The 25,672-nt window shown below is 52.6% G+C and overlaps 1 long non-coding RNA gene across 2 annotated transcripts in view; it reads right to left on the minus strand.

Moving 5' to 3' along the window:
- Nucleotides 1–25,672, minus strand: part of LOC130853014 (uncharacterized) — an 87,125-nt gene that overhangs the window by 36,597 nt on the left and 24,856 nt on the right. Inside the window, exon 5 of one of the 2 annotated variants that reach the window (XR_009053637.1) lies at nt 3,701–3,825. The exons of the other annotated variant lie outside the window; for it this stretch is intronic. This is a non-coding gene — a long non-coding RNA (uncharacterized LOC130853014). Of the gene's footprint in view, nt 1–3,700; nt 3,826–25,672 lie in introns of those variants that run through there. 2 annotated transcript variants of the gene reach the window in all.

Genomic DNA, 25,672 nt, shown 5'->3' on the forward strand with positions numbered 1-25,672 from the left:
CACACCAGGAGGCTTGGACTTGAGCGGTATTTCTGAAACCTCTTGTAACTGCAGAGTTTCTTCAATATAACAGCAAGCAGAATCCAGCATCCCCTTGGCTCTGCCCCAACCCCCCACCCCAATTCTCCCTTGGTTATGGTCCCCAAACTCTGCAGAGCACAGTTGGAAACACTTGTGGGCAGAAGAAGGCAGAGCTGAGGGGCTCTGGGTCTCCCTTGCCTGCCCCAGCCCATGCGTCTTAGATGGCTGGTTCTCTGGGGTGGGGCCTTGGGGGTTTGCATCCTTTAGGGAGGCATTTCTGGGCCCATCGTGCTCACTACTTCACCTTCAGTGCCTGAAACTGAGTCTGGCACACAGTAGGTGCTCACTAAGTGTTGTATGAATAATGGTTTGGCTAAAGCATGCAGCTGGGAGAGAAGAGCCCCCTTGGAATGCAGGCATTGTGGCTCCAGCGCCTATGCTGTCGCTCACCACCTACCCCTCTCCCCGCAGTCCTGGTTAATAATCTGCTGTTTCTCTCTCACGCTTACCGTAAGTCCCCAACGAGCTTTCCTCCCCTTACATGGCTTGATCTAGTGTGGTGGGCAGAGTGCACATCGTTATTCGCATTTGACAGGTGAGGAAGTGAGGCTGCAAGAGGCCAAACCAGCACAAGGCAGGCTGGCTGGGGTGGGGTGGGGGGGCGGTGAGGAGGTACTCACCTGACAGAACATGGGGCCCACTCAGCCCAGCCCCCCACTGAAAGGAACGCCCAAAGAATCCGACCTGTGTGCAGAACAGTTCATTAGTCTGGTGGTGTTCCAGAAGAGCCACAGGGACACGTGAGAACTGAGAGTTTAAAGGAACATACACAAAATTTTACAGAGAGGGAAACTGAGTCCCAGAGAGGGGAAGGATTGACTAAGACCACCCAATAAAGGAAGACAGGGATTCCCTAGGAATTTCATACCACCTGAGGACAGCGCCTCCCTGCCCTTGCTGACTCAGGGATGGGTCTCGCTAGAACCTGGAGGCTGGACAGGATGACCCTCAGCTGCTATAAGGCTGGAAGATGCCGTGAGTCAGAAGTGAAAGCAGCAGATGAACTGGCCGGGAAATAGCAGAATCGAAGATGCTTTCCCAAGAGATCTGTGGGCTTCAGGAGAAGCAGCGAAAAGAGCCGTGTAGTGGAGGAGCTTCTTCCCCCATGCTGGCCTCATCCCTGCTCTCTTCTAAGGAACCAACATTTATTGAGCACCTACTGTGCCAGCCATCTCCCACTTGTCATTCTGCTTAGCCTTCAGCACCACCCCATTCACAGGAGAGGAAACTGAGGCTCAGAGAGGGAAGGGACTCCTCAGAGTCACCCAGCCTGGCACAGGGCCCATGGTGCCCGGGAAGCAAGAGAGCTGCGGAGCAGGTGTGAGAAGGGATGGGGATGAGAAAGAGAATGTTCAGCTTGGTTTCCCTGGTGACGTTGACTGCCCACAGCCACTCTCACCCGAGACAAATAATAATTATAATCCTCAACATCGATGGACACACAGCGGCTCTCCATACCCAGGGGAGGGGGAGGGGACCAGGCAGTCAGCTCAGGCTTTGGAGCCAGCAGGGCTGTGTCCTAGCCCCAGCTCTGCCCACTGTGGAACTTTGGATGAGTGAGTCCCCGTCCCCACATCAGTAAAGTGAGTTAAGCCCCCAGGTCTGGTGTTGGCTTGGTTCCAGTAGAGGTGGGTGGGCTTGAGTATAAAAGATGGAGTTAGGCTACAGTGAGTGCCTGTGGAAAGTGGTGAGCTTATTGGGTTGGGTGGAGTTTGGACTGAATTGGACAGGAGAGTTGCCCCTGAGTGAGAAGTCTCGGGGACTCAGTCTCTGTTTATGGAGCCATAGCAGCACCGGAGACCATATGTGTCTGGTTCCCTGTTCCTTACTCAGTGCTTATTACAACAGAACTAGCCTCAACCCCAGGGAAAGTAAGGCATGATTAAATGTGTGTTGCTTTAACTGCCTTGGGAAACCTCTCGGTAATCCTCCCAGGGAAGCCCCGTCAAACTGCACAGGGCTTGGCTCCTCTCTCTGTGCAGTCATGTCCCCTCTGCTTCCTAAGGGGTCCCCCTTAAATGATCTCACCTGTCATCTGAGGGACCAATGGGAGAGGGTTTGCCCAAGGATGGAGGGTACTAGGTATCACAGGAACTATTGGCAGGACTTTGGGACCGGATCAGAGCAATGGTAAGATAGATGAGTGAAGACCGTTATAGGCTGGGGCATTCTCTCTTCTGCACATTTCAACACTATGCTGGGGGTCCACACCTGTCCTGGGGGCCCAGGATTTAGAACCTTGGGAAAGTCTATCTAATCCTATTGTTAATTCCTGCTACACGTGGTCCTCCTCATGATGATGTTGCCTTTCCAGAGGAGCCCTCTGGACATGACTCTCCAATGCCAACATATGAGCTCTATGGGGATCTCTGTTTCCTTGGTAGTCCAGGGAGGGGGGGAGACATTTTGAAAATTCAAGGACTTTTCATTCCCATCAAGTCACAGCGTAAAGGGAACTGCTCACTTCCTCTAATTCAAAGCCAGGCTCAAGTTTGGGGATGTGCCTCCAACACCTGCCATGGATATGTTACCTCAGGGAAGGGCTCTCTCTAGAACCCATTTTCCTCTGTGTACTATGTGGCCTCTCCACATGGCTAGCTTGGGCTTCCTCACAACATGGCAGTCTCGACATACTCAAATGTCTTACATGGCAGCTCACAGCTCCAAGAAGCCAAGGTAGGAGCTGTCAGTGCTTATATAGGCTTGGCCTGGATCTGATACAGCTTCACTTCTCCTGCCCTCCTTGTCAAAGCAGTCACAGGCCAGTCAAAATTCAAGGGAAGGGACTTCCTAGGTGGCACAGTGGTTAAGAATCTGCCTGTCAGTGCAGGGGACAAGGGTTTGAGCCCTGCTCCGGGAGGATCCCACATGCTGTGGAGCAACTAAGCCCATGTGCCACAACTATTGACCCTGTGCTCTAAAGCCCGTGAGCCACAACTATTGAGCCCATGTGCCACAACTACTGAAGCCCACACGCCTAAAGCCTGTGCTCCACAACAAGAGAAGGCACCGCAATGAGGAGCCCATGCACCACAATGAAGTAGCCCTGGCCCTCGCTGCAACTTGAGAAAGTGTGTGTGCAGCAGCAAAGACCCAATACAGCCAATAAACAAATAAAATAAATAAATTATCAAAAAAAAACCCAGCTCAAATAAATATCAGTGACATCATTGGTAACTAGCAAAAAATGTATTTAAAAAAAAAAGATTCAAGGGAAGGGCAAACATACCCACTGCTCCATAGGAAGAGGGTCTAAGACATCATGGCCCTATTTAAACCACCACAGATGATGTATTAGTTTTCTATTGCTGTTGTAACAAATTACCACACATTTAGTGACAAAAATCACAACCATTTATTAGGTCAGAAGTCTAGGCACAGTGTGGCTCAGCTGGTTCTTTGCTCTATGATTCAAAAAATCAAGGTTTTCTAAGGGTTCTGTGGATAAACCTGCTTTGAAGCTCATTCAGGTTGTGGACAGAGTTCAGTTCGACGTGGTTGTAGGACTGAGTTTCCTGTCTTCTTGTCTGCTATTTTCACCTTCTAGAGGCTGCCTGCCTCTTTGTCTCATAGTCCCCTTCCTCCATCTTGAAAGCCAGCAATGGAGGGTCAAGTCCTTCTCAAGCTTTGCATCTCCCTGGCCTCCTCTTCTGCTTCATCTCTCCACTGACTCTTCTACCTTCCTCTTCTGCTTTCAAGGACTCCCATGATTACACAGCATCCATCCAGATAATCCAGGATAGGCTATTTTAAGGTAAGCTCGTTAGTAACTTTAATTCCATCTGCAAAGTCCCTTCAAAGCAGTAACTGGGTCTGTATTTAATTGAATAGCCAGAGATGGGAATCTTGGGGGAATATTTTCAGAATTCTGCCATCTCAGATGGCTTCCTAGAAAGGATGAAAAGTGGGCTGGGCTCTGTAGGATAGTAAGATCTGGAGGGCCACAGAGAAAGGGGTGTCCTTGGCAGGAGGTGCAATAGAGGCAAAGACATGGAGGCAAGACTGTCAGGGCATGCTGGGGAAAGGTTCACCAGATGGGATGCTGTCAGGCTGTCTGAGGAGGAGGTAGAGGGCAGGGGCATGGTCCCCAAAGGGGTCCACACTGAAGAATTAGAACTGCAGAGGGAACCAGCACTTTGGTTCAGAGCTAATAAATGGGATTTCAAGCACCCCTCTGGGGGGGGCATGAAGAAATTCAGAATGCCCTAAAATTGCATGGGAAATACTATCTATACATGGATACATGCATTTTTTTTCTAGAGAGAAGCTTTCATCATATTCTCCAAGGAGTCCATGACCTACAAAAGGTACAGACCGTCAATCAATGATCCTTCATTCTACTTATTCTTATCAGAGGCCATCTATGAGCCAGGCTCTGTGCTGGGCACTGGGGAGACCAACACAAACAGAAAGCCTCAGTTCTTGCCCTTCATGGACTTAGAGTCACATGGGGTGTGGACAAGTGATTGGACATTGACAATTCAGAGTGATGTAGGCTGAGATGAGGAAGTAGAGATTATCCTAGGAGCAGGTGTGAAATGCACTAAACTCAGGCTCAGAGGTTAGCAGGGGCTTCCTGGAAGAAGTGACACCTGAATGGTGAAAGAAGTCAGCAGGCGCAAGGTAGCAGGTGGAAGCCATCAGAGAAGAGGATTCCAGGCAAAAAGGGTTCAAAGGCCTAGAACTGTGAAAGAACACAGTGCCTTTGGGGGAACGCAGCCATCCTGCTCTTCTTCCGAGCATTCTTGAGCACTTCCTCCCACTACTCTGGATCCAGATAGGTCCTAGCTATGCATACTTCCATTTAGTCCATCCTCTAAGCCTGACAGGTTAAGAAAGGTGGCACATTTCACTTGTGTTCTGTGACCTTGGGCAAGTCAGTAACCCCCTCTGGGCCTCAGTTCCCACCAGTTGAATAAGGCAGTCAGAAAGTTCTTGAAGGCCGTGGAGCTCAGTCTATGACCTTGTGTGCCCTATTTTGGGAATGACCTTGCCCTATTCTAATCTCACCAAAACAGCAGAGCAAAGCAAGCTGGGCCTGCAGGGGGAGAGAGAAGACCAGGCTGTGACGTGGTGGGCTAGGGGAGGTGAGAGAGGCAGCCTGCTCCCCACCTTCCAACACAAACCCGCCACTAATGAGGCCTGTCTTTGGAGTAATTAGCCGCAATCACAGCGCGGTGCATTAGGCAGACATGGCCTTGGTGCGGTTGTGATTCCCAGGACGCAGGAGCCCAGGTCTTTGAACACTGCATTACGGCAGGGGATACGTCCTAATGTCACTTAATTACCCCCAGACAGCCTCAGATGTAATCGAGCCTGGATGGGCTGGCGGGAACGGGTGCAGACGTCCAAGGAGGCTGATGCGTTTATAATGATGCCACTTTGCAAGACAAATCTGGCCTTAGCGGGCTGAAGATGAGGAGGACGAGGTGAGGGTGGGAGAGAAGAGGCTGCAGCAACATCCACTCAAGGAACCCTTCATTCCCCAAACCCTAGGAAATCTTGACCCTAGATTGGCTGGACGTCTCCATTCACCTGCCTGAGGCAGCAGGAATTTGGGGGGAAGGGAGGCGTCTTTACTTTCCATCCTTCATCCAAAAGCTGTTGGGGTCAGGGTTTTCCTCTTTGTTCTTTCATTTCCAGCCAGTGGTGAATGGTGGATAAAGAAGGAAGCACTGGCAGGAGGACAGCTGAAGACAGTACTGGCAGGGGGGAGGTCAAAGGACACTTCAGAGAGAGTGGAAGGTGGGGTGGTGCCCTGGAGGATGCTGTAGATGAGTTTGAAAGAAAGACCCCAGGGGTAGGAAGATGAGCTCTAAAATACAAATCTGGACCCTGAGCTTCAAGGGCACACTCTCAGGACAGTGCTCCTGTCATTGTATGTCCCCCCAGAGGCCAGAGCCCCAGTGATGCAGGAACCTGGGGTCTCCGAAAGGTCCTTGAAAGCAGGGACCATGTCTGCCTTGCTCAGCTTCATATTCCCAGCACCCAGCACAGTGCCTGGCCATAGTAAGTGCTCAAGAAATATATATCAGTATGAATAAGTGAACAAATGCCACTCACCCACTTTTCCCCTTGGACTAGTCATTCCCCTCGCTGGACCTCAGTGTCCCTATGTAGGAAATGGAGCTAATGATTCCCAGATCACCTCCCAGGGCTCCAATGGCACCTGTCAAGGCACTTTTAATGGGTGAGTGCCCCTAACAGAGGTGAAGGAAGCCACTGCAGCTGGGGCCTGCTCTTCCTCCTGTTTCCTCAGCCAAGTCCCACAAGCCCACCTCAAGCCATACTGACCGCCTGGACCAGTGAGAAGTGAAGATCTCAGTGGCCAAGACTGTAGTGAAACTGCTCTAGGCTTAGAGAGGCCAAGGACTCATTTGCCCTTTTCTCCCTCCCTTTTGGGCCTGTCTTGTTCCCCACACACCAGGAAAGCGGGTCTCTGGCATCTTGAGTAGTCATGCTTCCAATAATTTCAGGAATGGCTGCCATAGAAGAGAAACTTCTCTGAGGACGTTCTCCCTGAATAATAATGGAGGGGGTGATGCCACTCAGGTGAGGGCTTGTGCGGGGTTTAGTTCCAAATGCCAAGTACAAAGTGCTACTAGAAAAGGCATTTGGGATAATGCTTTCCATAGATTATTAGACAGACAGGAGGGGCTTGGAAGACAACCTGCCCTCATGGGGTGTGATCTAAGGCTCAGAGGTTTGGGGGTGGGGGTAGGCCGATGGCTTGAGCTGCAGAGTGAAGAGGAAGAGAAAGTGCAGACAGCTCATCAGGGCCTCCAAGGCTGGACAAGAAGTTGGGACCATACCCTCCCACCCACCCTCAATAGGTGAGGACAGTGATACAGTGAAGTATCTTCTTTTCTTCTCTATCTCCTGGACCACCTGGGACCCGTGGCTTGCTGTGTGAATTTGGTTAATTCACTACTTTTCCCTGGGTCTGTGCATCTCCACTTAGGCAATAAGCAGGTGGGATTCATTGTTGCTCTGTCCCTTCTAACTTTGACATTCATCTGCCTGTCACACAAAGGGGGCTATGGGAGGCACTGGCTCTCCCGGGGATCCCTGGCACTGCACCCCAGAGCCCACACATTGCCTCCCTGGGGACCCAGCAGTCACTGTGACCCACAATGACATTGAGGGACGTGCTGCTCTCTACCCTGCCCAATGGGCCATGTGCCAACACCTGCCTTCTCCCCATGAGCCATCCGTCACTGTCTCTGTGCGTTGGTAGGAAGACAGCTTCATTAGCTCCTCCGGAGCCATCCACCCCCTGGTGCAGAGACAATGGAGCCCTCCCATCCGCATCCAGCTGGGAGGGCTCAGATCCCTAAGAGTGGTTTCTAAAGGGCCATCCTGCTGTCCCTGCTCCCTGTATAGTTCTCCCGCCTGAGATCATAGGCATTTTCCACAAGGCAGGAGGCACCAGCCCCTCAGGATATATCCCCAGCAGCTCTCTCACCACCTGTCACCATGCCTGGAGTTCCACCATGAGAGCGGTCATGGAGGCACTTCCACCCCCACAAGTCTATCCCAACACAAAACACCTCTGGCATGAGGAGGGAGAGCATGGGACCAGAACAAAGCGTTGAAGGTGCTGCTTTCTCTGCTATGTGACCTGGGAAACTGGTTTCCCTTTCCTGGGTGTCAGTTTTCCCATCTTTAGATGAAGGAGTTGATCTAGAATCTAGATCATCTCCAAACATCTTTGCATCCAATATTATGAATTTACATGGGGGAACTCTGGAGTCCTGAAAAGACACCAGTATTTCTGGGAGAAAGGAAGTACTTTAGCCCACTCCCTCTGTAGGAACTGAAGCTGCAAAACACATGGCTCAGGTTTGTGAGACAAAATCGTATCAGTTAATGAGGTCTTGACAAGTGGTCCCCAAATAGCACTTCCAGTTACCAGTCATGGCCTCAGGAGCTCTACAGAGCAGTGGGCAGTGGGCAGAGTGTCCCACACCAGTGCCTTGGTGTCTGGGCTGATAATAGATGCAGGAAGGAAAGTGATTTCTTACAAAGGATCTTCTAGACCCATAGGAAATAATTCTGCCTTCCCTACTGAAATGGAGAGGGGATGCATACAGCCCACTTCTGGGCCATCTTGAGTTCCTCGTGGGTTTAATGGAAAAAAGAGAGTCACCACCTTCCTACCTGCTTGCTCACCCCAACAGATGGAAGCCCGTTGGTTTTCAGAGGGCGGGGGAGAGGCAAATCGCCTGTTTTGCAACAGTATGTAAGGAAACTCCTCCGTGTCCATGAACAAAATCACCTTGAACCCTCCAAGACTGAGCTCCAAAGAAGGAGCCTCTCTTCATGAAGCAGTCTGGGCTGTAGTGGGGTGAGCGGATGGGAAGCTCCCTGAAAGGTCCCTAAAGTTGAAGCTGATGCAGCCATAATAACTGTGAGGATGTTATCTCTGACTGATAACAATGAGGATGTTGGGTCAACTTCCAAAGGCTCTGAGCAAACAGGGAGATGGAGGCTTTTGTACCTGATCTGGCATGTCTTGGCCACCCCAAGGAGAAATGAGGCAGGGTCCTGTGTCTACATGAATGTAACCTTGCCCACTGAGGCCAACATGGAGAGGAGCCCCAGAAGGATTCTGTGTCAGAGAAGGGGCCACAAGCCTCAGCTAAATCTTCCCTCACTGATAATCTTGAAAGACCAATAGTGGTTTTATTAAAAGTGCTTGGTGGGTCAAAATACCACAAGTACTCACCCATGCCCCATTCACAGTCATGAGAAACTGCAGCAAGCCACTGATCACTGACTCACAGAGCACAACCCTGGCCCTGCAGAGCCATATAAGACATAGCCCTGCTCTCAAGTCTGTGACACAAAAAGCTGGAATCATACTAAGTGTAAGTCTACTGTTGCTTAATGAGGGGCCCAGACAGTCAGCTCTCTCCCAGATTAAGAATAGAGAGAGCCAGAGGAGAGAGTCTAGGGGTGGGGATGGCAAAGTCTCAGGGGCAAAAAAGGAAATTGTGTCTAGGACTGGAAAGAAGGCTCTTCTGGCTGGGATGAGGATAGTGTGAGGAAGTGGAAAGGGATCAGAGAGGGCCTTCAGGGCCTGCTTAAGGAATTTACAACTTGATCCTACAAGCAGAAGGAATCTATTAAAGCCTCTTGGTAGCAGAAAGGTCTAGAGCTTGGAGGGCACTGAGGGGACCCCTAATCCAGCTCTTCATGTCACAGGTGGGAAGCCTGAGGCCCAGAGAGGTGAAAGACTTGCTTCAAATCATCCAGGGTGTTTAGAACCAGGGCCAGGCATAGTAAATTTAAGCCACTGTTCACTCTGTGCCAAAAGTAATTGTTCTATGCAGAGAAGGAGCACTCCTGCCACTCCAGCCCTGGGACCTCTGTCCCCTCTGGGGCTAGTAGATGTTTGCAGAAGTATCTGTATACTTTGTGTACAGCTCCCAGCCACCCAGCCTCCCCCTGGTGCCACAGGGTGCAGTGGGATTTCAGAACCATTTGATCATGGACAGTTCCCACCTGCACGCTTCCTGCTAGCCAGTTTGTAGGAGCTTTCAGCACCCACAAGCCTCAGACAGCTCCTGACCACTCAGTTTCCCTGCCAAGAAGCCCTGGAGAAGGGGTGAGGAAGCAGTGGGGAGAGGGGCTGGTGTGTTGACTTCTATTATCAGGGGACCCAGATGTAAAGTGAATGCCTGTGATATTTATCCATGTCATCGCTAATAATAAATGGCCTGATTTGTCAAGTGAGGACAGATTCAAAGATGTCAATTAAGAAGAGAAAAAAGCCCAGCTGTACTGTATTTATGTGCTGTGCAGATGCTTGGTAGAGAAAAGGAGTCCAGAGCGGGGGCCTCCATGTCCCCGCCCCACCCTGCTCTCACTTTCCTTCCACCTCACCTCCCTTGCCTCACCCCCCTCTTCTGCCTCTCTCTTTCCCCCATGTTTTCTCCTCACATCTTACTGCACCTTTTTTCTCCCTTTTCCTCTATTCTTCTCTCATCTCTCTTTTTTCCTTCTCCTCTCAGTTCTCACCCCTCCCTCTCCCAGCCCACTGGAGATTCACCTTTCACTATTACTCTTTTGCTTACCAATACCTTCTCTTTGCCTCCCCCGCTACATTCCTGAATCTCTTCTCCCAGGTCCCTCTCCCCTGAACCTCCAGCTGCTATGACCCTCATCTTTCCAAACTGGCTTCCTTCGTGATCTCAGTTCACAAAGCATATTCTGGATTCGGAGTGTTAAGCGGATCTAAGTCATAGGAGAAAAATAGGAAAAGCCACCGATCTGAAGGTTTTAACCTAAACTACAAAGTGAGCCAACCTTACAGAGGTTTTTGCATTGAAAAATAGTTAAATAAAGTCTTAGGGAATCAGCTTGACTGGGTCCCTGAATATAGATTAAAACTGAAAACTAGCACCTGCACCTAAGCAAAAACTTCTGAATACTGTATTCCCTGACCCTGAACCGATCATGTCTCCATGATATAGGACTTTCTCAGGAGGCTGAAAGGTTCTAAATAGCACTAAGAATCCTACTTCTATATCTTGGATCTCTCCAATTAAGAAGTCACAGAGAAATGCCCCCAGGGTGGAAACCAGCCCTACAAGGGCTATAGTACTCTAAGTGGGGTCCCGGAAGGATGGCACATTTGTTCATTTTGGTACTTTTTAATGGGACCAAGGGAGTTCAGAGAGAGTGACAATTTATCAGCCTGGTATTCTCCACCCACTGTCATTGTGGGAAACTGTTGGCCTCTTCTAGAGAATACATCCCACCCAGACACCCCAAGCTGAGGTATGTGCTCTTTCTGTCTGCCCCACTAGGGTCGTGACCTCCCTTCTCTAAGCAAAAGTGAAAATGGTTCTCTGAATGGTTCTCTGGAAATGGGTCTAGAGCTACTTATATAAGCAGATACCCCTCTTTCTAGACCTCCACCCCCAGCCCTACATCCTCTCCAGCCCACTGTGATTTCCCATTGCAGAACACCAAAGACTGACCTGGGACTAGAGCTGGGTTCACTCTGGCTGGGATCAAAGGCTAGAACCCAGCTGATCCCAGGATGGGTCAGTCTATGGTCAGGGAGAAGGAGAAGCCACATGGCTTCCAGCAGACCACTAGCGTTTCCTACATGTCCAGAGCCAGGTTCCCTGGGCCTCACTGACTGGTGTGGACAGGAGGCCCTTTAGCCATGTCCTGAGATGTCCTTGCATCCATAGGAAGTGAGGAAACCTGTCTCCAGTTGATGATAACTCTTCTCAGATGACCACACCACCTCTAGGTTTAGTAACTGCCATTACCATCTTCCTTCTTTCCATCCTCTGAGAGCCAGCTGAGAGCATCCCCCACTGATTACCCTGAGGAAGTACTTCAAGCCTCTCTTCAAAGGACCAGGTTTTCCCAGGTACTCTTCTTCTTTCCAGGCTGCCTATCCAGAGGCCCAGCTGACCCATCCTTGGTGTGGCATTGACAACATCTGTGGCTTCTCCAGTGGCTGTGATCACTAAGACCCTTTGGAAAAGCCTAGGGTCAGGAGTCAAGTCACCTGGCTCTAGCCCCAGCTCGCTGCCACTGGTAAAGACTTTGGATGGTGATTTGTAGTTTTCAAAGCAGTTCCATATTCATGACCTTTTTTCCCTCATAATCTTATTTAATTCTTAAACAGTCCTAGTTGGAGACAGAGACAACTTGGTTTTAGTCCCACATTCCAGGAGAGGAATCTGACATTCATCTGGAGCCTGAATTAGAATCCAGACCCCTTGCCCAATGTTCCTTCCTTTGCTCCACATCTTCAAAGTCAGCTTCAGGGACAGTCTGAAGATGATAAAATGATGACAAGATAATGTCTGAAGCTGATCTTTGAGTCCTTGGGGAGTCGGATGTCATAGACAAAGAAGTGATTGTCACAGCCAGTGTCTATGTTAATAGATATATAAAGTCACTTGCCAATGGCTCTATTCAAACTCACACAGTCCAGAAGTGCTGTAGGAATATGCTCTTTAACTCCCAAGAAGAACGTGGGCCACTGAAAATTACTTTGGGCTGGTAAGATGGCAGCGTTTTCTGCAAGCCTTTATCTTGCCCCTCTCTTCTTTATGTATCACCGGAATAATAATAATATAATAATAATAATGATAATAAGCATTTATTGGGCACATAATGTATTCAAGCCACTGGGCTAAATACATTCCATTCATTGTTTTGTTTATTGATAACAATAATCCCATAGTACAGGTACTATTTATTATCTCCCCTTTTTCAGAGAAGACCAAAGTTCAAGGGGGTTAAGTAATTTTCCCAAGGACACAACTTATAAGTGGCAATCAGCACTTGAACTCAGATTAGTTTCTCCAAAGCCGGAGCTTAGGGCCAAATTTTCCCTTCCCTTCTGTCTTGAGATCAAGCCCCCAGGCTGATGCCTTGGTGAAAGTAGACATGGAGGCAATTCTTCCATCAGCGGCTGACCCCAGGATGTGTTCAGCCAGGTAGCTGATGACTGAGGTTTAGTAGAAACTAACCTCTGCCCTCCTTTCTAGGAAGTTCTTCCTGCTCAGTTACTGCAGCAGATGCTGTTGTGCTCCACCCATATCCTCTCACCCTGGCCATTTCAGAGCACGTTGGCCCAACTGCCAACTGCCAGCATCTTCATTTCTTTTCCTGAGGATTTCTCTGATAGCTGGAGTCCTCTTTGTTGACTATGTCGGGAAGACCAGATATGCCAGGGAATTGATGTCTCCGGGAGCAGCCCTCAACCAGTGACTGATGGGAGCTGGTGGATAAACTCCCCAGCTCCCTCCCTCCTTGAGTGGTCCAACACTGGAGTATGTTCTGTTTCAGCTCTCAGAGCTCCCCAGCTTCACTCCCTACATGGTAACTGGCTCAAAAATGGTCCCACTGCCTTTCTTTCCCTACTAGTATTCCTGCATTTAAATACAGGTTTCAGGCTCGGCTTCTGGAAGAACCCAGACTAACCCCCCTCATCCCCACTCTCAGCAGTGTCCTCGGTACCCAGAACCGGAAAGTGGCAGGGTGACCTGATCAGGGTGCAGATGCCATTTTCCTACTCAGATCCCCCAGTGGCTCCCCAGTGCCCTCCAGATGGGGTCTAGAGTCTGTAAGCTGGCATTTGATGCCCCGTGTGCGCTGAGTCTGGTCATCTCACCATTGGCTAGCCCTCTTCCCACTAGGCTTCAGCCATGAGATAGTTTCACACCTCCAGAATTCTACCCACACAGCTCCCTCCACATGGCAGGCCCATCTCACAGCCCTGCTCCTCTACCTGGTGACCATCTGTTCATCTTTCAAGCCTTCACTCAAGGGTCATTTCCTCTAAGGAGGTCATCCCTGACCACGTCCCTCAGAAAAGTGATGCATCCTGCCAGGGGGCCTCCAACAGACCTGCGCCTGCCTCTGTCCCAACCCCCGTGATCCATCATGGGGTTGTCTGTCTGCGGGGCCACCTCCCCAACCAATGCTGAGCTCCTTGAGGGCAGTGACCAGTCCCGATTCATCTTCAGTTGTCAGGCCAGCCTCCAAATAAATATATGTTGAATGAATGACAGTCCGTCTGTGAGATGACAGGAGGAAGGGCAAAGAGGAGGCAGCTCAGGTGGGCTGCTGCTGGACCTCACAGTGTAGGCTATGTTTGGTTCTATGATGGTCTCAGAACCTGCGCCTGCCAGGCTCCAGCAGCCCCATGACTGGGCCCAGTGAGTCACCTGGGGTGCTCTGTCTTCCTTTCCCTCAACCCTACCTGCCCTGGCCAGTCAGCCAACATCTAAACTGGGGTCTCCTCTGTAGCCAGCCCAGTCCAGGTGATCAATGGAGATGGTCTGATATTCTGGAAAGAGCACTGACCTAGATTGAAGCCCACCTGTGAGCTTGAGCAAGTCACTTAGCTTCTGTTTTCCCATCTTACCCTCAATTTTCCCAACTGTGATGGGGAATAATACGAGGTTCTCCCTCCCAGGGCACTGTAAGCATTCAAGATGATTACCACAGAAGGGCCCAGCACATCTCCTAGAAGGTGGGTGGTGCTCCAGAAGTGATTATATGGGATACGGGAGATGTGGGATGCATTGGGCAATAGGAGGGACTTTTGCCAATTTTAGCGCAGTTACTCTGCTTCACAGATGAGCACACAAAGGCCCAGAGAGCGGTCACCCCCAACCAAGGTCACAGAGCCTGTCAGGGACAGACCTGGGGGTCTGAGCTCTTGGGTTCTTTCCACTGCACCAAGTGGCTTCCTTACAGCCATGGTTGTTTACTTAAAATAGTTTAAAATCGGGAATTCCCTGGCAGTCCAGTGTTTAAGACTCAGCACTTTCACTGACGAGGGCCAAGGTTTGATCCCTGGTCAGGGAATGAAGATCCCACAAGCTGCATGGCGCAGTCAAAAAAAAAAAATTGTAAAATCTCTTCATTTCTCACCTGTTCCCATGGACAGGGGAGGGAGGTCTTTGCACAGAGTTTACTGAAGTTTCCCCAACCACCTAACTACCCTAACCCTGGCAAGCCCTCCACACCCGTGGCTGCCCACACCTGCAATGTGCCCCACCTTCATCAGCAAAGATCTATCCACTCCCCAGGCTTTGAACTCCGGGGCTGCAAGACTGAAGGGGCTGAGAGGAGCTGGAGGGCTGGGGGGGTGGGGCAGGGGGTGTCTTGCTCCCACTGTTCCCTCCCCAGACCTCAGGGTCTCTCAGGAAGAAGACCAGACCTTGAGACTAGCTGGGGACAGGATGGTCTCTATTCATCCTACAAATGTCTGCTGACCTCCCATGATGCCCCAAGCTTGGTGCTAGGCTTTGGGGACCCAGAGCCAACCCAGTCACTATCTGCATCCCAAGATGTTCGGGGTCAGTGTAAGGGGGGAAAGCAAGAAAAGAAGGTCCTCTTTGTATGAGAGCAAACACTCCTCAAGGCAAACCCCAGGAATGTGGGAGTGTGGGCAGCAGTGGGGTTGACTGAGCTCTGGTCAGGTGTGCCTCCCTTCAGGACCACAGTCCACTCACCATCTCAGAATATGTCTTATCTCCACCAACAAATCTGAATACCACAGGGCCCAGCAGCGAACCCCAGATCTTCCAGGGAATGTCTGTTATGGGATGGACTTCCAGAGGGGAGCCCACTTACGGAGAAGGAAATAGGAGACAATGCTCTCCCCTCCCCCAGCCTTCTCCCTCCCTCCCATCCTCCACAGCCCCAACTCCTGCCCCCTCCCCCTCTTGAATCGTCCTATTAATAACTTGTGATAGCATTAGCTTTTGCTGTCACCAGCACTGACAACTCAGAAGCCCCCGAGAGCTGTCTGCAAAGGCACAATAAATGAGAACTCTTAATTAACACCTTCCTTAACTAAATAAATTAATTTTATGCGGTCATGATGTCAGTGATATGACTTGCTGATGACTGAGGCGACTTGGAGAGACTTGGCAAGGGCTGCAGGACAGGCGTGCCTTGTTAATCTCTGCAGGGCATTAATGGGCAGCAGGGCCATGGATGTGAGTGCCTGGGGATGGTATCCTGCACAGGGAACCCAGGACTGGGCAGCAGTTAGGCAGTCATGTGGTGGAGCACCAGATGGGAGGGCAAAGACTTTTCCTGCTTTGCTTCTTTGCCTCTACCTCCTGAGTGGCCTTGGGCAAGCTTCTTCACTTCTCTGGGCCTCTATTTTCCTTATCTGTAAAATGGGCATCATCTTTTGTCTGTTTCTCAGCACTGCAAAGAAGATTAAAAGATGTTGGAAAGGAAGGAGTTTTATAAACTGTAAAGTTCTATGCACATGTGGAAATCATAATGCCATCCTCTTTGGCTGTTGTAGAGTCAGTGCTAGTGGGGCAGTTCCCCTGCGCTTCCCCTCACAATGCACTCGCACGAAGAAATGATCCTGGATCCCTGGGTAGCCTTGAGGTTCCCTGAGGACACCCTGGGGATAAGGAGGATACCTCCAAGGCCAGTGCCCTCAGAAAGCCTCCAGTATTCACCCACTCAGCTAACTGCTGCTTAGAGCAAATGAGGCCAGAGAGCAGAGCTGTTCCCAGTAGCTCTCATCAAAGAGAAAATGCCATGGCCCCAGGTTGACCCTGCCCCAAACTGAGGGAACCTCTGATCCAGCCTTGGGCTGAAGTCCTAAAATCAGCCCCAGGCCCTGACCTCTACTCTAACTCTGTCTTAGAAGTCAATCCAGCTCTGCCCAGGCCCTGACCAAGCTCTTCACTGAGGATCCAGTGTGAGCTCCCAACCATTGCTGGAGCCAGCCCCTGACTCCAAGCCCTGGCCAAGCCCCCAGTCCAGCCCTCTCTGGCATCCCTCAGTCCCAAATCCAGCCCACGTGCTAGCTCTGTGCCAGGCCCAGGATTTCCTCCTCCCAAACCCCTCAGGACTTTGCTGTGCTCTAACCTGTGTCAGTCTCGCCCTGGGGGGAGGGGGAGAGGCCCCCACTTCCCCTGTGGTTCACACTTCAGGCACCTTCTACAAAAGGCAGCACCCTCCTGCCTACTCTATCCCCCCAACACTTGTATGTCATTAGCCATTCTCCCCAGTTAGCACCATTCCCAGGAATCTGAGCACAGAGACATCAAGCAGTTCACATAGGACCACACAGCACAGCCATGACCGAGCAAGGACTGAGGTGGTCACCCAGAGATTTCCCTCTGAGCGGGAGGAGGAGTTTACTGTGTTCACCTTCCTGAGCTGGGGGATCAAGAGTTCTAACTCATTCACTGAGCCATTCATTCACTCAACAAATATTTACTGAGTACCCACCACATGCCAGGCACACTGTGGGGGCGAGGGGTCAAAATAGACATGGCCCTGCTCTCATGGGGCTCACAGGCTGGGTAAAGACCCTTGAGAACTGCACCAAACTTTTCACAGTTGCTGCTTCACTTACACACACAACCACACACGCGCGTGCGCACGCGTGTACACACATACACACACACATACACACACCCCAGGCTGGCAAAGTGAGGACACACCTCAAAAGGAGCATGCGGAGCTGACCTCAGGGAGCCCCTCCAGCCACTTCATGAGCACAGGAGCTGGGAGAGGATTTCTTTGTCCATCTATGATGCTACCACAAAGAGGCCCTTTTTGGTGGCTATGGGAACACAAAGTGCTGTAGTAGTAATCAGGTCCATGCAAAGAGAGGATGAGCAATGATGTCGTGTCCCCATGTATGGGGCTGACCCACAGAGGCCCTGCCCAGAGCCTGCATCTTGGCCATGAAGGAATAGCCGTGAGCAGAAGCTGGGCTGGGGCTGCAGAAAAACTACCACGAGCCCCTCCCACCTATGGGACTCTGAGCCCTGGCAGGATGTCAGAGAGGCTCAGGCCAGAAGCCCAGGGCTAGGCGTGCCTGGCTTGTAACATCAATGGATTGAAGGGCCTCACTGCCTTGGCTTCTTGGCATCGTGCAGTGTTTGAGCTCAGGTCCCCCTTTCAGCATGTACCCCTCAGTGCAGCTTCCCTGACTTCCTAGAAGCCTCCTCAAACTTGAAGTCGTTCCTGGAACACAGCAGACTCAAGCTTGAGTCCCAGTTGTGTGTGAGAGCCATGTGACCTTGGACGAGTCACCTAATCTTGGGCACGTCAGTGTCCCCGTTTAGGAGATGGGGTTAATAGTGCCCTTCTCACAAGGCTATGCCAACATTAGAAACAGTCACTGTGCTCCGTTCAGGACTGGGACACGGAGGCTGCCAAGCCATTGGGATGTACCTACTAAGTTGGGATATACCCCTTTGGGGAACAATAACATGCCCTGAATAAACTGACCCTACCTGGCTCCTGGTGGCCCCTTCCCCCGAAACCATCACCAGGGTCCAGCCCTGAGTTCAGTCTTCTCTGTTCCTTCTCCTGTGCCTCCACACTTTGAACTCCTGGACTGTTCGCCTAATTCATCCAAAGGAATGACTTCCTAATGGTGGAATTATGGACATCAGGGCATCTCAGTAAGATGGGGTTTTGTGTAAAAGGGCCTTCTTAACACCCCTCCAATCACACCCTATGGACTACCGTTCTTCCCTTCAGGGTAGAACTTTGCCTACACAGAACCCTGGGCATGCTTTGAAACCTGAAGCCTGCTCTTCAACAGGGGGCTTAATGAAAGTAGCTGGGACAGCTGTGGTTTTAAGGATGACTCCTGAGCCCAGAGAAGGGAGGAGTGGAGGGACTGATTTGGGGTCTTCCTGGAGATTGGGATCTGACATCAGCCTGGCAGTTAACAGGCAAGGTGTGGAGTAGCTGCTGGATTCCAGGCTCTCCAGTACCTCCCAGGCTCGTCTCCTTTCCTAGAGGAGGGCCTCTACGGCCTCTGTGCTACTTCCGCCCCCTGCCTCCTGGGGCCTTGGCCACAGCTCCTGAGGAGTCCTGCTGGCCATAACTCTTGCAGGGCCACAGGAGGGGGCCCAGCCAGCAGGGCTGTGTGAAGGAGCAGAAGGACCCTCCTCAGGCCCACAGCACAGCACTGGGGGCAGCCTGGGCTCCTGGGCATCACCCTGGCCGGATAAAGGATAAAGGGAAGACTCTAGGGGCCTTGTCGAGCCCCACTACCTCTATCTCCACATCTAGATAGGGAGGAGGATGTAGCAGGGGCTTCCAGGGACTCTGGATTTCCTGAGATTCAGTACAGCGGGAGCAGAGAGCTGTCCTGCATTCTCCGCCCACTCTGCTGACCAAGCCCAGGGGACGCTGGCAATTGGGATGATTTAGCTCAGCATCCCCCTAACCAACCTCCACCCCAGCCCGCCCCCCCCCCCACCCCGCCCCATACCTGGAGAAGAGAATGGCTCATGGGGATTACCTAAAGGGAGAAGGGATGGGCTTTCAGAGAAGTGGGGCTGTCCCAAGAGGGCCATGCCACTGCCTTAAGAAAGCTCAGGATAATGGGGGCTCTGTTTTCCTTCTGCCCCTCTCCTCCCCTCTCTGGGTCTCCAGGCCTGCCGACTCTTAATAAGCTCCTCCTCCTGGCCTCTAGAGTTTGGCCCGCCTTCTGGCAGAGGCCAGTGGCAGCAGCCACGGTGCCTCATCCTGGGAGGAGGCAGGAAGGACACCTTCCTCTTCTTCACGGGCCCAGTAGCTCAGATCTAAAGTAGAATATCTGATTCCTCCTCCTTTACCTCTTCCCTGTCTCCTCCTCCTCCTCTTCCTCCACCCTCCCCACCCACTGAAGGATAGAATCCTTCCAATGCAGCTAACTGTGCCCTTTGCCAGATGGCATACAGGTGGTCAGATTAAATTGATCCATCCATCTAGCCATCTAGCCAGCCAGCCACCCTCCCTCCCCCCATCCTCCACACCCATCCATCCATCTGTCCACTCAGCACATCCTCTGCCCTTGGTGCCAGACCAGGGTCCAGGCAGACCAGAAAGAATCCAACAGAGCCTCTGTCTCCAAGGTCCTCCAGGCCAACTGCTCTGGGACAGAGCAGAGTAGGCAAGGCCCCAAGGCACCCAGGCACCAGCATCTACTCTTCCCAAAAAGACAAGGGTGAAGGCAACTAGTCACCCAGGGAGTGACTCGGGCAGCCCCCATAACCACTGACCAAGAGGCCAAGCAGAAGGACGCTTGGAGGTCATTCAGGACAAGCCCCCATTGGACAGGAGGAAAGTGGCCAAGTGAAGAGATGGCATGGGCGGAAGTTGGAGGTAGAAGTATGTCAGTGCACGGTGCCTCAGGGCAGGCAGGGGACAGAATAGTCTGGCTATAGAGCCTTGCAGGTGTGGGCAGGAGGTGGTTGCCCCTGTTGCTGTCATCCGCATTCCATCACCAGCTCCTCTCTGCCTTGCATGGCGTGTAGGAGTCACCCAGACCCACTGATCTGAGTCTCTTCCTTGCTCTCCAGGAGGCCCCTCTCTCTGGCCAGCTGGCTGGCAGTCGATAGACGCATTCCCAATTTCCATTACATCTCCATTGCCCAAATTTCTTTCCCTCATTTTTCTTGTTAAAAGACAGTTTTTTAAAATGAGTCCCTGAGCTCAGCCCTTTCCAGCCTCGTTAATTTCGTGCCCCACCTCATTTGTTCAAGGGACCTAGTTTCCCCTCGCCCGCTGCCGCCTTCCTCCCGCCAGCTATATTGGGATCTCTGCTCCGTCCTTGGTAACCTTGTGTGCTGCTCAGAGTTCTGCGGGTGTTTTTTTCTGCCAAGGAACTCTGGACTCAAGGAACCACAGAGGTCATCTGTTCACATCCAACGCCCTCCTCATGCCCGAAACTAGAATCCTTTTCCTGCACCCCCTGCCCAAGGTTACCCCATCCCAGTTGCATTCCTCCAAGGAAAGGCTGCTTACTGCCCATGAGACAGCCTGTGCCAGTGCAGGGCAGCTCTAACTGGGCCCAAGTTCTTCCTGAAACATGGAATGGACCAGACACTCCTTGACGTTCCCCTAATTCACTCTGTTTGTTTTGTCCGAGTCAAGTTTCCCAGATGATACCATCAGCCCCCAAGAGCAGAGATTATGTCATGCATTTCTTGTGTCCCTTGGACCACATGTTCTTTGGGTACCTTAGATGTGCAAGACATATGACAAAGCAGCATCCTTTGCTTGCATTATTGTCAGTGGTGGGACTCTCACACCTGTCCCTGTGCCCTCAGCAGCCACTGGGGGAATACTGCTGACCTAGACACTTCCTCATTTGAGCTGAAAATTGCCTCTTGACCCTCCGCAGCTCTGGAGCTAGCTCTGCCTTCAGGAGTTACCCTGGGCAAATAGAATTCCTCTTGCTTGAAGGGACAGACTTTCAGACATTTGAGAGCAATGATCATGTTCCCCCCAACTCCAACTCCAACTCCAGAATTCCTTCAATCATCCTGCCCCAGCTTGGTGTTTGTGGCCCAGGCACCACCACTCCTCTCCAGGGGACATATGGCAGTTTGTTCCTGCCCGTCCAAGAGTGAAGTCCCTGGGGCCGTGGTCAGAGCAGAGCAGGACAGATGTCACCTGGCAATGCAGCATGAGCTGGCCCTAGAGCCTTGGCAGCTGCTCTTTGCACTGTTGGCTCCTGTGGCCCCCCCCCCCGCCTCCCCCAGGAGAGCCAGGCGCTGAGCGGTGTCCCCTCTATCCATCTCAGGGGTACGCAGCAGGCAGGGCTCAGGGCCCTCTCTCACCCACGAACCCCCAAAGGAGCCTATGCCTGCTCTCTCCACACCTCACTTTCCCCTCACCCCTCACCCCTGCGGTCGGCCTCGCCCACACACCCCAGGGAGCTGCTCTGACCGGGGTCACCACCAGCCTTCCGACTGTCACCCGGGGCCCCTTTACAGCAGCCCACGTTGCTGGCCCCCCTCATGGCTTTGGGGAGGCACGGTGCTCTTCCAATCCTCCTCCAACTCCCAAGCAACCCTTGTCCCCGTCAGCTGCTCTGGCTCCCTCTCCACTCCTTCCGTGCAGAACCCCCACAATTTGCACCCTCAGCCCGCCCTGCTCACCCTGCCCTCTCTCCGGCTCATTCCATGGCTGCAAAGGCCCTCTAGGCGGGCCATTCCCCATTGGACATTTCTAGCATGCCCTGAGCTATGAACAGAACTTTCACCACTCTTTGAAACTCTGCTTCTCCTTCAAGATCAGGCCCCAACTCCCTCTTCCAGGAAGCCTTACCCAATGTCCTGTTTGAGCTGTAGTGGTCCCGCCCACATCTACCAGGTGGCACTGGTTATAGACTGGGGTGAACACATGACAGCCTAGGGCAGATCACGTGACCTGGCACCCAGGGCAGCCCAGTGAGGCAGTAGCCCCAGACAGGGCTCGTTGGGATTTGGCTTGAGGCTGTGGCCAGAACTAGAGCCAGAGTCTAGAGCAAGACAGATGAACAGGTAAGCGGACCAGGAGATGGGGGAGGGGAGGAAGACAGCCCCCTGAGGGAGGAGCAACCAGAGCTACTGGCACCTCGCTCCACCTGACCTTTCCCCCAGTGGGCCTCTGGGTCTGTAGCCTCTTGGAGGAGCCTCTGGCCTTTGTGAGTAAAATGTTCTGGTGGCCCAGGCAGATGAACCCCCTTCCTCCCGCAGGCTTCTATGCAACCCTTGCGTGTCACGTTTCTAGTGCATCTCGTAGCCTCTCAGGGGAGGTCTGGTTTCCTTCCTGGTTTCTGCACAACCTTGGGCCAGTCACCTCCACTCTCCCCACCTCGTTTCCTCCTGAATTTTAGAGAGGCTTAAAGTTCAGGGTCAGGGGTGTGAAGCTGGGAGCACCCAGCTGCTGCCGGGAACCAGGCTGTGAGGGGAACCTGGCACCCCTACAGGGCTGGTCAGAGGAGACAGAGCCTGGGGCCTGGGCCGGAGGTGTCCATTCAGGACTCCTCACCCACTGGGCGTGGGTGCCTGACGGACCTGCCTCCCCCCCCCCCCCCAAATCTCCGAGTCCCACGCGTGCGGCAGTGCAGGCCTCTCCAGTGGTTCTTCATCCTGACAGGCCGTCGCTCTCTGCTGCTCCACCACCTTCTCTGGGAAGGTAGTCCTGGGAGTGGAGGTGGACGTTGTGTGCAGGAGGGTGAGGGCACGGAGGGACATGGAGGTGCACAGGGGTGTCTGAAGGTGCGTGCGTGTGGATGCAGGGGGTGTGGGTGCACAGAGGGGGTGTGGGGGGTGTGTGCAGAGTCGGGTGTGGGAGCCGTGCAGGAATCTGCATGTTGCTCAGCGTGTACGTGGTAAAGGCTGGCTGTCCACCCCCTGGTAAGCTGGGCAAGAGCCAGGCCTGTGGTGGGGTGTTCACGTTAAGAATCAGCCCCTGTGTCCCCTGAGGTGTCAGAGCTAGAGGTCCTGACCACACAGCAAATGGCAGGAAGGGAAGACTTGCTCCGACCCCAGTGAGGACACCGAGGGTCAGAGAGGGGCCGTGGTTTACCCAAGGTCACTGGGGAGATGAGCATGGGGTCTGAGTTTCCTGGCTCCTAGGCTGTCACTGCCCCTTCTGGGGCCATCTGCTCCCACCCTGCTCCCATGCCACCTCTGCTGAGCCACAGGCCACACCGAGGGCTGAAGCCCAACTATGGTGAGCTTCGGGGCTCCAGGCCAGCCCCGCTGAGGACTGATGCTTGGACAGCAGCTCTGTTTCTCCAAAGAGGCCTGGGGGCCTCCACACTCTAGGTCTGCCCTCCAGCTGTGAAGAGCAGCCTTGAGCAGGGGGAGGCTCCCACCTCAGCCCACCCCACTCTCCACCCCCTCCACCCTGCCTTGCAGGGAGCAGAGAAGCTGGGCTGGGAGGAACCAGTCAGGGTGACAGACAGCGGCCAGGGCTCTGGCTGGGGACAGCCTAACAGACAGCTGGGGCAGGCAACACGCAGGAATCTGGTGGAGGGCAGGTCCCTCATCCCTCTGCCCACCTGCCAGAGAAAGAGGAAAGGAAATAGTCTTTCCTAATTTTAGCAGAGAGTCCCACATCCCTGGAAACCTCTTAGTCTTGGGCAAACCAAGTTGGTCACCTGTAGCTTCCTGACAGGCCCTTCCAGTGGCTTCCATGTATGCTGGAACCAAAGAGGATGAGGAAGAGTCTTAGAGGCCATCCAGCTTAATCACCTTGCCCCTCAGCTCATTCTTACAGCCTCTGCTTGAATGCCCCCAGCTCTGGGGAGCTCACCACAGCAGCAGGCAGCATGTTTGTTATGGAACATCTCTGATGTGCTGGATAAAACAGCGGGGCCTAGAAGGCACTGACTGGAGAAGATATGCCCCAGATGTCCCCCGGGGTGGGGGTGAGCTCAACCTAAAGTGTCTGAAGGGTGGTGACCTAGAAGGAGGAGCAGGCATGTGTGTTCTCGGTGCTCTAGGGGATGGAGGTGAGGCAGGGGAAGGAGAAGGGGAGAAACAGCCTCAGAAAGGTACCTGTCAGCCTCCTATCCGAAGAACTTTCTAGCACCCCCCCACCCCCCGCTTCACCTGCCAGCCTGTCACACTCCTGCCTGAGCCCTAGACCGAGGCAACCCTTTCCCTCCTGCCTTGCATTCCTGGTCTCCTCCAGGCCCCCATAAACCTGTCTTGTAGAAGTCGATGCAAGGTCTGGCTGTCGGCCACGAAATCGTTCTTGGGCCTCCTCTCCGGTCGTGTGTGGCTCCTAGAGAAAGCCGGAGGGGGACAAGATGCTGGCATTCAGCTGCTCTGTAAATCTATCGAAGATATTTTTTATCACTTCCCGACATTCCTCTGTAAAAGCCACTCAGCTGCGTTTACAAATTATAGAATTCATTTGATGTCAGGGCCCTGGCTAATGGCCTGAGTAAATCCAGCAGGAACAGATGGGGGCCCTCCCAGCTCAGTTCCTATCTGGCTGTGCAACCCTTGGCGACCAAGTCACCATGTTTTAGCCTCTGCCTCTCTGTCTGTAAAGTGGGGATGCAGGGGACTGTGAGATTTAGTGAGATCACAGACCCAAGTGCCTGGCTGAAGACCTGACACAGAGTAAGCCTTCTGTAAAGGATGATGGTGATGACGTGTATCAGAGCGTGTTTGGAGCCAAGGGTTGGGAAAGGGCAACGAGTGCAAAACCCCAGGCCTGGGGTTCCCAGCCTCCAGCCTGCACCTCCTGTATCTCAGGGCACCCTCTGGAAGCAACAGGTCTTATGCATATAGAGGGATTATCATTTTCCTCCCCACCTCCTTCCCCTTCCTCCTCCTCCTCCTCTTCCTCCTTCTCCTCCTCCTCCCCTTCTCTTCCCCTCCCTCTCTTCTTCCTCCTCTTCTCACACAGCAAGCTTTAGATCCTCTCCCCATGCAGAATACTTGAGTCTTCCTACATCAAGACTGCTCGAGCCCTTGGAAGTTCAAACCCTGCATGAACTGATTGGTTGAGGTTTCCTGGATCCTGGGTTAAGAAGGATTTTGAGGCTGCTTCCAGTTGATTAGTGATGTTTGCCTTGCCCCTTGAAGAGTGTGGGGTAGTCCCAAGAATGGTCCCGTGCCTTGCCATCCTTTCAAGTTCCAACTCCCTTATCCTGTAGATGAAGAAGCTGATATTCAAGAAGGGGAAAACTTAGGACTGGGGAGTTGAGAAAGGGGAGCCTAATATTTCTAAAGCACCCACTGTGTGCTTTAGCCGTGTCCATACACCATCTCACTGGACCCTCCCAACAACCCTGACCATTTGACAAAAGCCCTGAGGTTAAAGCAGTCACCCTGCAAGCTGGTGGCATCATGGCTTCCAGGAGCCACTGTACCAGATCCCAGGGTCTCAACGGGACAACCGTGATGAGATCCTTGGAGCTGGAGGTGCAGGGTGCCGATGGGATGGTGCAGCAGGAGGCTGCAGGGGCTCACAGAGAGGGGATGGATCATCTTGGGTTGGAAGCTTCTTCTGGCCGGAGTCTCTTCTCTATCATTTGAGAGGTAAAACGAAGTAAATTATTGGTAGTACTGGAAACACCAGTCGTCCTCTGATTTGAGCAATGCTGGGAACTTTTCTGAGAGGTTTCACATCTGTGACATCGTTCGAGCAGCTGGTAGGCCCTGGAAAGGTGCACATTGGTGGCTCAGCTGTCCCATTCCATAAAGGTGAGAAGAGAGGCTCAGGGAGGTGATCTGACCCACATCCCTAGCTCCTGGCCCTGCACATGGTGCCATCGGCCTCCTCCCTCTGGCTGGGAAAGCTGGGCCCATGAACTGCCGGGGAC

This window comes from Hippopotamus amphibius, chromosome 5 (assembly GCF_030028045.1).
Source record: "Hippopotamus amphibius kiboko isolate mHipAmp2 chromosome 5, mHipAmp2.hap2, whole genome shotgun sequence".
Classification (NCBI taxonomy): Eukaryota; Metazoa; Chordata; class Mammalia; order Artiodactyla; family Hippopotamidae; genus Hippopotamus; species Hippopotamus amphibius.